Raw genomic sequence first — 16,453 nt, 5'->3', positions numbered from 1 at the left:
TGTGGATACTCACCGATGGGAGTTAGAGTTCAAGATCGGTGATATGATATTCTTGAGGATTGCTCCAATGAAGGGGGTGATGAGGTTCAAGAAGAAAGGCAAGCCGAGTTCTCAGTACATTAGGCCATTTAAGGTCCTGGAAAGGATTGGTCCAGATGCCTATTGAGTGGTGTTACCCCCAGCATTGTCTAGAGTTCATCATGTTTTCCACGTATCAGTGTTGAGGAAGTATGTGCCACTTCACACGTGATAAGTTATAAGCTTTTAGAAATCGAAGATGCTCTGGCATATGAGGAGGTACTAGTTCAAATTCTAGATCAGAAAATACAGGAACTGCATACCAAGGATGTACCGTTAGTAAAGGTGTCGTGGCATAATCATGCAGTTGAGGAGGCTTTCTAGGGATTAGAGACAGAAATACGTTAGAAATATCCACAACTTTTTAGAGAGGTTTTACCCATGGTAGATCAATAGGAAAAATAGGTAAGTGTTAGTTTTATTCGCAGGTCAGGTAAGGTAGGTGTATTTAGCTTGTTAGTTGTTTATGATTCCATATATGAATGGTCTTTGGGAGAGTTTGGCATGATTTTGTAATCGCTCGAGACATTGTGTGTAACCACGGTATTCCTCTACCATAAGTGAGGGTAATTAATAAACTTGGGACGGGCTCACTATGTGGGTGGCTACTGACTGTTCCAAACATGGATTAAGGAAGTGATCTATAGCAGTCAACAAATTTTGAGGACGAAATTCTTATACGGGGGGAGATTGTAGAAACCCAAATCCAAAAAATAAAGGAAATAAATAAGAAAAGAAGTAACGGAATTTTAAAAGAGCAGAACAGTAGGCTTTGTTGATGAATCCCCTGTTTTCATCGACAAACGCCCTTCTATGTTTCATCGACGAAGTTCAGGCAACATTGATGAAGAAATCTCGAACAAAAAAAGTTTCAGGCTTAGGGTTCGTCGACAAACCCCTTCTTTTGTTGATGAACTCCCTTCTTTAATCCATCGATGAAGGCTTCAATTCGTCAACGAATCTGGCTAAGTCAACGGCCTATAAATACATTTTTTAGTTACTTCTTGATTAAGAAAGTTAAAAATCTCTCTCTCTCTCTCTCTCTCTCTAACCTGCTGCCCTTACTTTCTCTCTCTACGATTCTTCGCCATTCATTGTCTGAATCGACAATCAGAATTTACCATGAGGATCTGGGGGAAATTCTTTACAAGTCTGGTGGAGTGGATTTTTGAATGAGGTCTTTCCAGGAATCACCTCAAAGTTGAGGTAAGCATAGACATGTACTATTTATCTAGCATTTAACTGTTTAAATGGGGTGTATGGCCCTAGGGAGTGTTTAATGATTATTATTCTAGGGTAGAGTTGTTTGAACTAGGGAAAAAAATTTTCAAGGTTTTGGGCTTCGTATCGCCATAGGGTGGGCTTTAGGAGTGTTGTAGGATTTCTCTTAGTAAATAGACAAGGGTATTAAGTTAAGTCAAGAGTTTTATTAGAGTTGAACCGATTAAAATGCTATATATGTATATTTATATTTTTAATTATTTTTTTCGAAAACCAACCTGTTAGTTTTGTGCAACCCCAAAAGCGGGTGTGAATTTGGTGTTTAAAATTTATTGCCTAGGTCTACTGGTTTTAACAACAATATAACATAGCCTAGGGCCAATCTATGCAATTTAGAAATTAAGCATACACGTGTAGAATAGTAAGGTGCGGAAAAGTAAACAATACATGTGATATGTTATCGAGGTTCGGCCAAATTGCCTACGTCCTCACCTTGGCTACACCAGCACAAGGATTCCACTACTGATCACTTAACGGGTGGAGCGACACCGGTTACAACAAGGTCAATTCAAGGGGCTAACCTCAACCAACACGCCTTACCAAGATGACACATCTAGCTTTTTTAACCGGGTCTAAGCTAGTCTGGGACTATTCAACAAGGCTAGTCTCCCTCTTCAGGTCCGTGCCTAGAATACAACAAATTATTTGAAATTTTTGTTCATGGTAATACGCTTCTTCAAAAGTAGATATTTACACCAGTATAGCTCAAGCAATATTGCAAGCACGTATGATATGTAAATATGCTTAGTGCTCTAATGTGTGCTAAACACACAATAAGTATAGATTATCAATTCAGATCTAGAGTGTATATTAAAGCAAGATTTAAAACACAGTATGTGAATATCAAAATATCATATCAAGGTTTCAAATATGCTAAATAGTTGATTCCAAGAAACTCAATAAGATATTCTCAATGTACCAAGCACAAAGAGTGCTTGAATGTTAGTTTTGAGAATGATTTTGCATACAAAAAATATAGGTTTAGGTGTCTTGCAATGACAATGCAAGAACCACAACCTTCTAAGTCTTCCGACACAAGATTTATCAAATAAAATTGGTGAAAGAACTTAAGGCTATACTCTCAAAGTTAAAATTAATCAACAATCAAGCAAATGAGAGTATTAGCTAGTGAGATTAAGCACAAGAACTTTAGAAATACTAACAACACCTGAAAGATCAAGGAAAATGAAGTGTATGGGTGTTTTAGAGTAGTAGAGGCTAAAATAGGATTTTTGATTTTGAGAGAGTTTGACCCTAATCAATTTTTCTAATCCATACTAATTATTACAATTAAACATGTATTTATAGGCGAGGTTTTTTTTACCATTAGGGACTAAATGGGAATAATTAGAAAAGTTTAAAACAGGTTTACAATAATTAACCCCATTTGCCCCTTTAAAATAATCAATAAAAATGTTTTAACCCAAGGGGTTCAGGTGCCCGGCCTGAGGTTTGGGTGCCCAAATAGACTCATTTAAAAAAAATGTTTTAAAACATTTCAGCAGCTCGAATATTTGCTCGGTAGCCCAAACATAAGTCAGTAGCATTTGTTCGTAGGTTTGGGTGCTCGGTTCCAAGTTTAGTTAACCGAACCAGCCAATTTGGTCGCTCGAGCCCATTTTGAACGTGATCGTTTGGGCGCTTGAGTAGTTGAAAAGGAACCCGACATAGGTTCAGGTGCCCAAGGGAGATACGCTCAAAAAAGATTCGGGTGCCTGAAATATGAAGTCAACATGTTGACTTGTTCGGTCGGGCCCATTTTACACGGCTTGGGTTCGGTCTCCCGAACCCTCTCAACATTTTCAATTTAAGTCCATTTTTTCCTGAATTGATTCCCGTGATATAAAAAGTGATGAGGGGGACATTTTGTGCATTTTTTTAGGGACCCAAGGACTTGCTATCCTACCGAAAAAATCTAGTGTCAAACGACCGAAGGGTGATCCCTAAGGTCTTTCGAAGGTCTGTGTAGGTACTTAAAGTCCAACTAGGGTCGATTTGAGCATACCTACCTATCATGCATGATGTAAATTATTACAAGCCATAGATTGTATAGTCCATAACAATATTGCATCCAGAATGAAGAAATGAAATAATAAATACAAAGTACAACACAAAATTCTTCATTCTTTGACACAAACACCGTATGCTTATCAAGGCATTTCTTTCAGTCTGAATGTGTGCACATGGTGAACCTGCATGCAAACCTTAGTACAACCACCAATACCAAAAGTATTTGTCATGATCAAAACTGGGTGTGACCAATCATGTCAACACAACCATTTATAATGGATATTTCAAACCTAGGATATATGTTAGCTTTACCGTGATCCCAAAAGGGGGGGGGTGAATTGGTATTTTTAAAATTTATTTCCTACGTGTTCCTCCTAACAGCAGTATGTTCACAACCCTATGGTCAATCTAGTGCAAATAATGTAAATATACCAGAAATTGAATAAAGCTGTTTAAACAATCACACAAGCACCAAAAAGAAGTAAAGAGAGGATGACACGTAGATATGTTATCGAGGTTCGGCCAACTGCCTACGTCCCCGCCTTAGCTAACCAGCACAAGGATTATCATGATAACTTGCTCACTTAAACAGGTGGAGTGGCACCTATACAAACCAGGTCAAATTACCACAAGGCTGACCTCAACCTTTACACCAATCCTTACTGGGCTGGATTACCGCCCCCTCAGGCCACGCCTGGAATCTCTCATATATACAATCAAAGGTACAATATAAGAGTGCTTTCACGTAAAGCAGATTTGTACCACAAATGCGCACAAGCACAAAGCACCACAGATGATTTAATAATGTAAGCTCTGTGTGGTCTAAATATGTCAACTCTTAACAATGTTTTCTATCAGTGTAGCAAGTACGTGAGAGTGTCAATAATAATCTGTGTACTTCAAAATATTCAATCAAGCATGTTCACACAGAGTATTAAACAAGCCTCAACATTATCAATCAATAGAATGTGTCAATCATACGAATGTGTATATGCTTGGATTGCAAAATAGATAATCTTTGTTTTCGGCAAATGATATATATACTTGTATAAATAATACCACAAAGATTAGTGTAACAAGCACAAATATCTTTTCACAAATGGTTCAATAAATTTCACAAGATATTTGAGTAAGCTTGAAATATGTTTTTGCAAATCAAAACAAATACAAACTTCCAAAGATATTGCAATGATAATGCAACACTCAGAAGTTCACCACAAGTCTTCTTAGAGTAGGCTTATTAGCAAAGCCTCCTAAGAAAACTTAGGTTATGCTCTCGAGAGAAAAATCGATTCAAACACTCTAAACAATGAGAGCAAAACCTATTTGAATATATACTTAAAGCACTTAAAAATGATTTTGAACTTAAAGAAGTGAGCTAGAGTGCTTTTAGGAAAGATATGAGCAAATAGGAATCAAAAGAAGGTATTTTTGCTTGAGAGAGATTTTCCTAATCCTTTTTGCTAATCCGTGCTTAATCCACCAAATGAAGGAGTATATATAGACATACTGAAAATTTTGATCGTTGGGGACTTATTAGGGATTATTGGAAAAGTTTAATGACACTTAAAACAATTTAACCCTGTTTAAAAAATTTTTAACCGCGGTAAAAATAGGAGCAACCCGAGAGGTCCGGTCGACCAGAGATGGTTCGGTCGACCAGGACTCAAGTAGCTCGGTCGACTAGGGGTATTTTGAACTGAGTGGTCGGTCGACCGAGGCAAGGCGATTTTTCAATTTTTCTGAGATTCGATCGACCATACCCCTGGGAATTTTCTCGAGACCCTTCGGTCGACCAAGTTGTCGGAGTACAAAGTTGATCGGTCGACCGTGAGGTCAAAATGTTGACTCCTTGGTGGTTCGGTCGACCTGGGTCAAATGAACTATAAGGTCCTGGTCGACCGGGCCTTGGTCAAACTGTTGACCCAGGGCTGGTTCGGTCGACCAGGGCCTTTTGAACTACAGGTTTCGATCGACCGAAAGTGCACCAAGTGTGCATTTCGGTCCCATATTGAATCAAACAAGCCCTAATCAAGTGCCTAACAAATGTATGTGAATATGTGTGTGTCCTAAGGTCACTTGGGGTCCAATTTGGAAACACCGAAAAAGTCCGGTCGACCGAAGGTGCACCCTAAGGTCTTTCTACGGTCCTTTCTCATTCATGGTTCGGTTTGAGCTTACAAAATAAATCATGCATGTGATGTGTGTGAGCTTATTACAAACCAAATGCCCTAATTACTATTACAGACCAATTTCACTTAGAGATATTACAATTTGGAATATGAAATTGTCTTCAAGCTTTTTGATCTGTTACGTGCCATTAATGATCTACTAATATGGACCTGCACATGAACTAGATATTTATTAAATACAAGAGTATTTGTCATTATCAAAACCAGGGCGTGACCTATAAGGTCAACAATATATGATATAGTATTTTGAGTAAAAATGAACGGTGTGAAGTTGGTTTGACATTATAAACTAAATATATTGTATTTCTCGATTGCATACGGGCTATGTTTAAAATACTAAAAAATGTGTGGCAAGTGAATGATTTTATGGTTTATCGTGAAACCGAATTTGGGAATGATTGTGAAATATACTATAACTTTTTCTAAAATGTCGGGATTTGATATAGCAATTGTGAGCCGAGTTTTACATGACGGCCAAGGGCCGAGATTATGTTTAGCGGTTGTGAGCCGAGTTTAATATGATGGCTGAGGGCTGGGATTATGTTCAGTGGCTATGAGCCGAGATGTTTATGATGGTCGGGGGGCGAGTTTTATAATATGACTTATTTTTATATGGAATGAGTTTGAAATACAGTTTTTGTTACTTAAATTGCATGATATGCTTTAGGAATCCTGAGGACCAGTTATGTTATTAGCATGTTACCATTGTTAGAGATTTAGTATTTGAACATGTGCACCCACACTATTCTGGATAGAAGTGTAGGGTGGTCTCAGCTGATTGGCTTTAGTAGAGGGTGTACCTTTCCTAGAAGTTCAGACCAGGAAGTGGTAAGGCAATTAGACCCACAAGCAAGTTGCGTATGCTTGCAGTCGTAGTTAGCGGAAGATGAATGGTTTTGACTTTGTCTGGGTTGATCACTCAAGGTTTAGTCCAGCCTTTGGGCTGCACAACATGTACCATGGGGGAAGTAAATGACGTTTAGTCCCAAGGAGTGTCTTTTATGCATATCTTTAGAATTATGTAAATGATGTTATTTATTTTCTAAATTGTTTATACCATGTAAATAAGATGAATATTTTCAATTGTGTAAAGTGAGTATAATGTAAATAGCTATTTTCGGTTAAATGGAGGATGGATGTTTTTTGTAAACACTAAATACATGCTGACCACACACTGATATTAACTAATATTTCCTTACTGAGAGGTGTCTCACCCTAATATACAAATTATCTTTTCAGGACCATCTCGAGGTCGAGTTTAACGAACTCCGGGGTGGGTTAATAGCCAGTTAGATTTTTGTGAGTGTTAGTAAGAACTCTATTGTATTTAAGTTGGGTTTGAAGCCCTAAGAATGTAATATGGGTATGTGGATTGAGTTAGTTTTGGTATTATACTTTTATTTGTATTATGAGTATCGAGAGACTCTGATATATATTAGTATCGTAAAACTCTGGTAATGGTTTATGGATAATATTTTATTTATTTCCGATGTATTTTATATTATCAGTTATGGTATCAAGTACACAAACGTCACTAAAGTAGCTCCCCGAGCCCACGTGGCGGATGGGGCGGGTATAGCTGAACGTTGTAAAAACTCTTGTCTCACTTTCTTCCCTACTCTCATTTAATTTCCTGTTTATATTGACAGTGTGGTTGGATTTTAATTTTTGATCATATAAACTACATGGATTGGAAATTAAATAAACCAAGGGTTAATTTGAATTTGGGATTGCGGAAATCGAAAGGGAGTACGTTAGTTGATCAATATAAATTGCGGAAACTTAAAGGGAGTACATTGATTGGTTAACACCCAAGACTAATTAACTGAAAGTTTATTTAAAGTCTGAGTTTTTGGAAGATTATTGGAAGTTTGAATTGTGGTTTTGATTGAGAAAACAGGTACATAGCAAACAAATATTATCAAACTCTACTTTGAGTTACAAAAATTTTGAAACTTGACAGCATTGCTGAAATCTTTCTCTAGTGTGGATTGTGTTGAGGTGTTGAACAGGGTATACACATTCATAAATGTTTTACAAAGTTAATTTTCCATTGTACTTTTAATTGTAAAACAACTTTGCTACTGAGGTTGCTAAACTTAAAATAAATTGAAAAAGAATTAATCAAAGAAATTTTAAAATCCCCAATTTACCCCCTATTGGGAATACACCTTCATTTTCAATTGGTAACAAAGCGGGGTTATAGAAAATCTTGACTAGAAGCTATATAAAGATCACTGAGGCACACCTTGGTGTATCCCTTTTTGCTGAAACACAATCCTCAAAACTACACCTTTTGGAAACAAAGAATAAGAATCTATATTCAAACTATGGATTGGAAAGCATGGAAAGTTCTCACACATGGTGACTACATTCCTACTAAATTAGTAGATGAAAAAGAAGTGCCTAAAGAAGAACAATATTTGACTGGTAATGACTATAAAATGATGGAACTAAACTCAAGTGACATGAACACACTATATTGTGTTTTAGACATTAAAAAATTCAATAGGGTCATGGCATGTAACTTAGCTAAATAAATATGGGATAAGGTAGAGGTAACCTATGAAGGAATGGGAGATGTTAGAGATAGTAGAATCAACATGCTTACTAGCGAGTATGAAACCTTTAAGATGAATCATGATGAAACTATCATTAGCATGTATACTAGGTTTACTCACATAATAAATTTCTTAAATGCTTTAGGGAAAAATTATTTAATATATGAAATGATTCAAAAAATCCTTAGGGGATTTCTTCGATATGGGAACCTAAGGCCATAGCAATCACGGAAGGAGGAAACTTGAAAAATACCTCCCTTGATGAGTTAATCGGATCCCTTCTCATAAATGAGATGACGATAAATGAAAGAAATTCAGAGAACAATAATAAAAATAAGAAATCAATAGCCCTTAAGGCTGGCAAAGAAAGTTCTCATGATGAAGATGAAGATAATGAATTAAATGATGAAGAACTAGCCTTTATTACTAAAATATTTGGAAATTTTTTTAGAAAGAATAGGAAATTCCTTAGGAAGTTTAAAGGATAAAAAACTAATAAAGGAGAAACAAACACAAAGGAAACTAAGAATGAACCACCTATATGTTATAACTGCAAGAAGGTTAGACACATTAAACTTGATTGTCCACAGCTGAAGAAAGAGAGGAAGAAGAAAAAGAAGGCAATGAAAGTTACATGGGATGATACAAGCTCAAACGAATTGGAGAATGAATCAAATGAACAAGAACTTGCCAACATGTGCATTATGGTGCACAATGTTGAGGTATGCTTTAGGACCACTCCATCAAAGGAAAAATGGTACTTGGACAACGGATGTTCAAGACATATGACCGGTGATAGAACAAAGTTCACCACCCTAGTTCAAAAAGATGGAGGGTATGTGACTTTCGGTGACAATGCTAAAGGTGAAATCGTCAGGATTGGTAAAAAGGTAAAGAACCCTCCCTTACGATTGATGATGTTTCATTAGTAAATGGATTAAAGCATAACCTTTTAAGCATAAGTCAAATTAATGATAAAGAATTTGATATAGTCTTTAAGCAAGATAAGTGCATAGTTCAAAACCCAAGAAAACATGAAGTAGTATTTACAACTTATAGAGTTAATAATGTATATTGCATAAACCTTGAAAACTTAATCTCTTAAGATGTAACATGCTTAGCTACGATGAATGAAGCCAGTTGGCTTTGGCATAGAAGACTAGGACATGCAAGGATGAATCTATTATCAAACTTATCTAGAAAGAAGTTAGTTAAAGGTTTGCCAAATATAAAATTCATAAAAGATTAAATTTGTGATGCTTGCCAACATGGATAGCAAATTAAAACAATTTTTAAAAAGAAGAAACATATCCCTACGGTAGACCCTTAAAACTATTCATTTAGATTTATTTGGTCCTACTAGAACTCAAAACATAGGATGTAAGCAATATGCTTTTTTCATAGTTGATGACTACTCTAGGTTTGCCTGGCTACTATTTTTAGCCTCCAAAGATGAAGCTTGTAACATGTTAGTACATTTGTGCAAGAAACTTCAAAATGAAAAAGGATATTGTGTTTGAAATATAAGGATTGATCAAGGAAGAGAATTCAACAATAAAGAATTTGAAAAATTTTGTAATGAATATGGAATTAATCATAATTTTTTAGCACCTAAAACTCCATAACAAAATGGAGTCATTGAAAGAAAAAATAGAACTCTTCAAGAAATGGTTCGAACAATGCTAAATTAGTGTAAGTTACCAAAATTTTTTGGGCTGAAGTGGTAAATACCGCATGCTATATGATAAATAAAGTATCAATAAGATCAAACCTAAATAAAAGTCCCTATAAACTTTGGAAAGGTAGAAGACCTAACATTTATTACTTTCATGTTTTTTGAGGCAAATGCCTACGTCCACGCCTTGGGACCAACCCAAGGATTTCATAATGCACTAAGGAACTCCTTCACCGATGGAGAAGCCTTACAACTTGGGATCAAATTCCTACCACCTCACAAAGAACCTTCACCCGGGAACAAATCCCTACCCGCTCACAAAGAGCCTCTTTGTTTCACAAAGAACTTTTAGTAAACGATTCACAAAGAACCTGTACAAAAAGATGATGAAAATACAATATGATGCTCCTTAAATGAGTAAATATTAAATACAAAGAAAACCTCACACTATCTCTCAAGTAATGAATCAAGCACAATTAAAGAGCAAGAGAGAATGAGCACTTGTGAATGAAGAACAACAATGCAAAGTGCTAGGTGCTTAGGTGTATAAAAATATGGTTTTCACTAAGAAAGATCAAAAGCCATAAAAACCATGTTAAGACAAGTCAAATAGCCTGTCTTTATAGCCAAAGTCAGCTACTAGCCGTTTTATGGCCGTTGGGCATTTAAAGCAATAAAAAACTATGCAAACTAGCCGTTTATAGCCGTTGGGGCGGAAATTTCGATGCAAACCGTCAACAGTTTTCCCAAAACCGTCGATGGTTTTCCAAAAACCGTCAAAGAAATCAACATGAAAGTTTTGGAATTTTTTCTTAGATTTCCACAGACACCAAGATTGCTCTTTTTGGATTTTTTTTTTCTAGTAAAAGTTATACCCCAAATACCAAAAGGTGTTCAGGAAATTTGATAGGTGCATAACTGAGGTTTTAAAACCAACCAAAAGGCCTTTTAATCACTTAAAACATTCTTTGACAAAAGTATATAAAATATATAAAATATAATGAAGATTAAAACTTGTCCAAGTGATCTTTTCCTCAAATATGAGATATCTTGATTTATGAAAACATAATTTGAAAGATCATTTGATATCTTATATACTTATAATATCCTTTTTACAAAAATATACTTGACTTTCTTAAAGCTTTAGGACATTAACCATACTTTGACAAAACCGGGACCAAGTATAAAAATGTTCTTAAAACTAGGATGTTCAAAACTTCTCCCTTTGAAAACATATTTTGAGTTTAGGATTGGTTTTGACAAAACTCATTGAATTTGACTTTGAAAACTATAAATATGAGTTTGTGACTTTAATGCAATCCTATAAACTCATGTGTTGTAGTATGCATGCATTTTGCTCAACTCTTAATTAGAAATCATGAATGAAACAAAACCAACAAGTGTTACAAAACACTACCTTAAGCACTCCCCAAATACATATAAGACTACATTAAGCTTCCTTTGGTCATGCTTTGGGTCTTTTCTACTAGGTGTCCATTTTATCTTTCCTTCTTGACGTCTACCTGGTCCGATCTTTGCCTTTTGACCAATACTTAAAGTATACCTCCCTTAAACATGTACTAAACATAATCTACAAAGATAGGAAAACACTAAAAACAATAAGCAGGTTAATATCATCAAAACACAATAAACCATGATGGTGTAGCCATCAAGGCTAACTTTCTCCCCCTTTTTGATGATGTCTAACCTATTAAGAATCTACTTAATCTTTGCATTTGTATTTATACTTACTATGACTTGATATGCAATGATAAGCTAACCTAAAACCACTAACGGGTTGTTATCATCAAAACAATGCAATTAAGCTCACATAGCCTCTAAGGCTAACATATTTATCCCCCTTTTTGATGATGGCAAACCATTGGTGTTCTCCTATAGGGTATATTTCAAAGCTCCCCCCCCCCCTCGAATTATGCATATTGTTAAATAATGCTACACTTTTGCTCCCCCTTGTTATATGCATATAAGGTATAATAAGCGTTTAACAAGATATTTCATATCCTTGGAGCTTGAACATGGAATTCACCAAAAGAAAAGTTCATGCAAGATAAAACAAGTAAGCATCAAGAACTTTCATACTACCATATGCATTCTACCCTATATACATTTCACTTGTCCCCCTTACATAACACCACACATCTTCTTCCTAACATGTAGGACACCAAATATCTTCTTCCCCTTTGATCATCATAAAAAAAAAAGAGGCACAATTCATTTTTACCTAAAACTGATTTCTCCCCCCTTAATCTAAGATTCCATGGTAGTGAGGTGAGTGTGTGCTAAACACATATACCAAGATTTTGGGTGCCAAACCATAATATTAGAAAAGCCTAGATTGGCTTCCTTCCAAACTCATGAATGATGATTTCAGAAGTTAAACCATTTGTTGTAGATCAATCATTCAAGAATGGACATTTTCCAAATAAGCACAAAATATTCATGCTTGTAATTTAAGCATGGTAAATGTGTCCAAACAACTTGGTAAATAGCATTTGTATAATTTAGAGCATTCTAGGAAAATTCAAAGAATTATTGAAAATTTTGCATGTTTTTCAATATAGCATACAAAGTTTAGGATTCATCATGCACACTACCTATTCAGTTATTCAGCATGCATTATAAAAAATTCATAAATTTCAGCCCACATGCAATGGATTTCAAGCCATGATCATTCAACATGCAAAGACTTATAATTACCAATGAATCACCATGCAAATGATCTTTTTATCATGCGTCATTTATAAATATTCATTAATGACATTGTCATGAATCAATCTAAGTGACCACTTAAGGTTAAAATACTAAGTTCAACTTGCTCACCATACTAATACTGCACAAGACTTTCAAAAGTATTTAGAATTTAAAAGTAAGTCTTATGAAGTCATAATTTCAGTTGACTAGCTAGCATGTATGTCTAAAATAGATCTATGAATTCAATATGCAAGACCTTAGTCAACTACCAGCATTAAATGCACAAATTTGTATCGGCCAAGCAGATGACATTCAAATCAGGCATGCAGTTTAGTATATCGAATCAATATAAACTATTCATCAAATAATATAACATTTAGAAAGTAATGGATAGTAAGCATTCAATTCACACAAAGCATCCAATATAAAAAAAACAAAAATTCTAAAATAAGCACAATACGCTAAAGTATTTATTGGATGAACTTTAGATTTGCTGCTTCCCCTCAATTATGCAACCCAAGCACAAAAAATTTATGATCTTATGAATATGTTAATCATTTTAGCTTCAAGATGAGTTTAGGGCTATATGTGCAAAGTCTATAATTAATTCCCTAAAGCTCAATTTTTTATGATGGACAAAATATGCTATATTTTAAGATATTCATACAAAAGCATATGTATATAGCATTTAAAAAAATATTTAACTAGTTAAGATCCTTTGTCCACATTTAGGGCATTTACTTAATTATGCAATAGTCAATATATATATATATATATATATATATATATATATATCATTATGATTGTGTTATTATATGATAGTATTGACTATTGCATAATTAAGTAAATGCTTATACATATATATAGATATATATATATATATATGTGTGTGTGTGTGTGTGTGTGTGTGTGTGTGTGCTTGTGTGTGTGTGTTAAGCGAAATAGATAGGATGTTTCATTAAAGTTCCCATATTGGTTTGATTTTCCTAAGGTTCTTAATATAACAATAATGTATTCTAAACTTTAAAATTTTAAGCACAAAATAATATTTAAGCATTTAAAACATTTTCACCCCTTATAACCTAACAAGAATCTTATGAGTAAAAAAAAATTTCTTTTAAGATATCTCATAAGATAGCATGCAAATATAATCTGTTAGAATTGGTGTATTCCCAAGAGGAGGGGGGGGGGGGAGGGGGTGAGTTGGAATTTTCAAATTTATCGCCTAGGTTAAATACCCGTATAAAACAACCTAGGGTTAGTCTATATAATTCCAAATGTGCGGGTGTATAAGATGTGTAGAAATTTAAATCAAGCACATCATTCACATAATAATATATGTGTGCCGTAAATATAGAGTGCGGAAATGTAAATAAACACACGATATGTTATCGGGGTTCGACCAACTGTGCCTTCGTCCCCGCCTCTAGCTCGCAAGCCCGAGGATTCCACTAATAGCTCACTTAAGGGTGGAACGACACTGATTACAACCAGGTCAATTAGCACAGGGCTGACCTCAACCTTAACCAGGTCAATTAGCGGGGCTGACCTCAACCTACATGCCTTAATAGGACGACGCACCAAGCTTTCCTAGCCGGGTCTAAGCCAATCCAAGACTATTCTAGGGCTAGTCTCCCTCTTCAGGTTTCTGCCTGGAAATACAAAAAATGTGTATATAATCAAATGGTACAATGATTGTGCTTTCGTGTAAAGTAGATATGTACTCAAATACGCGCAATTACATACACCACAAATGATATAATATATAAGTTCAATGTGGTCCAATGTCTCAACTCTCGGGTATATATATATATATATACTATCAGTGTAATAAGTACTTGAGAGTATCAATCAAGCAATCTTTGTATCATAAGATATTCAGGCAAGATGTTCGTACAAAGATATTAGCCAAACAATGTATATGTATATTTCAATGAGCGGGTTTTCTCAATCATATGATGCTATAATAATGTATATGTTTGGTTTGCAAAAAGATATTCAATCTTTGTATTCAAAAAAGGATATGTGAGTTAATGAATATTGCAACAAAGATTTTATCACATGAACAAATATCCCTTCAAATATTTTTCAAGATAAAGGCACAATAGATATTTGAAAATGTTTGACAAGTTTTTGCAATCCAAAAACAAATACAAACTTCTCAAGATATTGCAATGAATATGCAATACTCAAAAGTTTTATATAAGTCTTCTTAGGAGAGACTTATTAACAAAGTCCCCTAAGAACACTTAGGTTTAGCTCCTGTAAAAAAAACAAATCAATCTTATCAGAATGGGAGAGCAAACCTTTCTAATCAGGCACTCAATCAACTTACAGATATTATGAGCAATAAAATAAGGTAAGTTTGAGTGGTTGGGGCTTGGATATGAGTATTATAAGATTTGGAAATTTCAGAGAATTTCTTCTAATCAAAGTTACTAATCCCACACTAATTTTCCTAAATGATCTCATATATATAGACATGAGAGAAAATATGACCGTTAGGGACCTTTTGGGTATTATTAGGAAAGTTTAATGATATTTCAAATATTTTAACCCTATTTGAAAAATGTTTAACTACGATAAAAATCAGGGCAACCCGAGAGGTCCGGTCGACCAGAAATGTTTCGGTCGACCAAGTCTCAAATGGTTCGGTCGACTCAGGGGATTTTGAACTAAAGGTTCGGTCGACCAAGAGAAGGAGATTTTTCAAATCTTCGAAGTTCGGTCGACCGGGCCATTTTGAACTGGCTTGCTCAGTTGACCAAACCGCTAGGATTTTTCCCAAGGACTCTCGGTTGACCAAGTAGTTGGAGAAAAAAACTGGCTCGGTCAACTAGATGGTCAATATGTTGACCAGAGAGGGTTTCAGTCGACCAAGAGTTTTGAACTGCGTTGGTTTGGTCGACCAGGACCCTGTTCAACAGTTGACCCAAGTTTGGTTCGGTCGACCAGGCCAATATGAACTGTCTTGGCCGGTCGACCAAAAGTGCACCAAGTGTGCATTTCGGTTCCGTTTCAAAACATACAAAAGTGCCTAATACATGCAAGTGCAAAGGTGAGTGTCCTAAGGTCATTTTTCATTTACGGTTTGTTTGAACTTACGTATTATCATGCATATGATGTGTGTGAACTTATTACAAACCAAAAACGTATTTACTATTACAGACCAATTTTCCTACTGAATACATATATTACAACTGAAAAACATGAATTGGTGTTCAAGCTTTAAGCTTTGTGCCCATCTTGATCTTAACAATCTTAGTTCCTGCACAAAACCTCAAACACCCATAAGATACAATGAGTATTTGTCATAATCAAAACCGGGCATGACCTATAAGGTCAACATTCTCCCCCTTTTTGATGATGACAAATACGAGTGGCAAAAGTATAGGGTTAAGCCCAAGACGGCTCCCCCTCACAATATGCATCCAATTCGTGTTTAAACAAAAGTCCTACCCATTATTTTTGCCTCTTTCCATCTCCCCCTTTTGGCAACAACAGAAATGGTCATTTGAATTAAAATCCTATGCATGGGTAAGTATTACAGTTTATATAAGAAGAAATTTTGGAAAGATTTAGAAAAATTTTGGCAGAGTGCCGTTTGTAAATCGGACTTTCCAAAATAAATCCTATATAAGATGCAACCTGTTTGAGTTTTATAAACCTAGCAAGTTATCCACAACTACTCAAACAGTTCAGTATGGTCCATCAATTAAGTATAAATTTCAATATCATCATAAAGTGGACAAAGGAAGTGGCCATTAAAAGTTATAATCAATACTCATTAAGCCTAATATGATTATGCAATAAAATGTAAAGTCCAAGGCCATCATGGAGTAGACATGAATTATGCACACAAGCAACAATCAATACTTACATGTCTAAGGCAATAGAACATATCAACTGTAAAATTTGTTTCTTAGACTTGTAAATTTTACTTG

Source organism: Malania oleifera, chromosome 7 (genome assembly GCF_029873635.1).
Source record: "Malania oleifera isolate guangnan ecotype guangnan chromosome 7, ASM2987363v1, whole genome shotgun sequence".
Classification (NCBI taxonomy): Eukaryota; Viridiplantae; Streptophyta; class Magnoliopsida; order Santalales; family Ximeniaceae; genus Malania; species Malania oleifera.
This window is presented reverse-complemented; position numbering follows the sequence as displayed.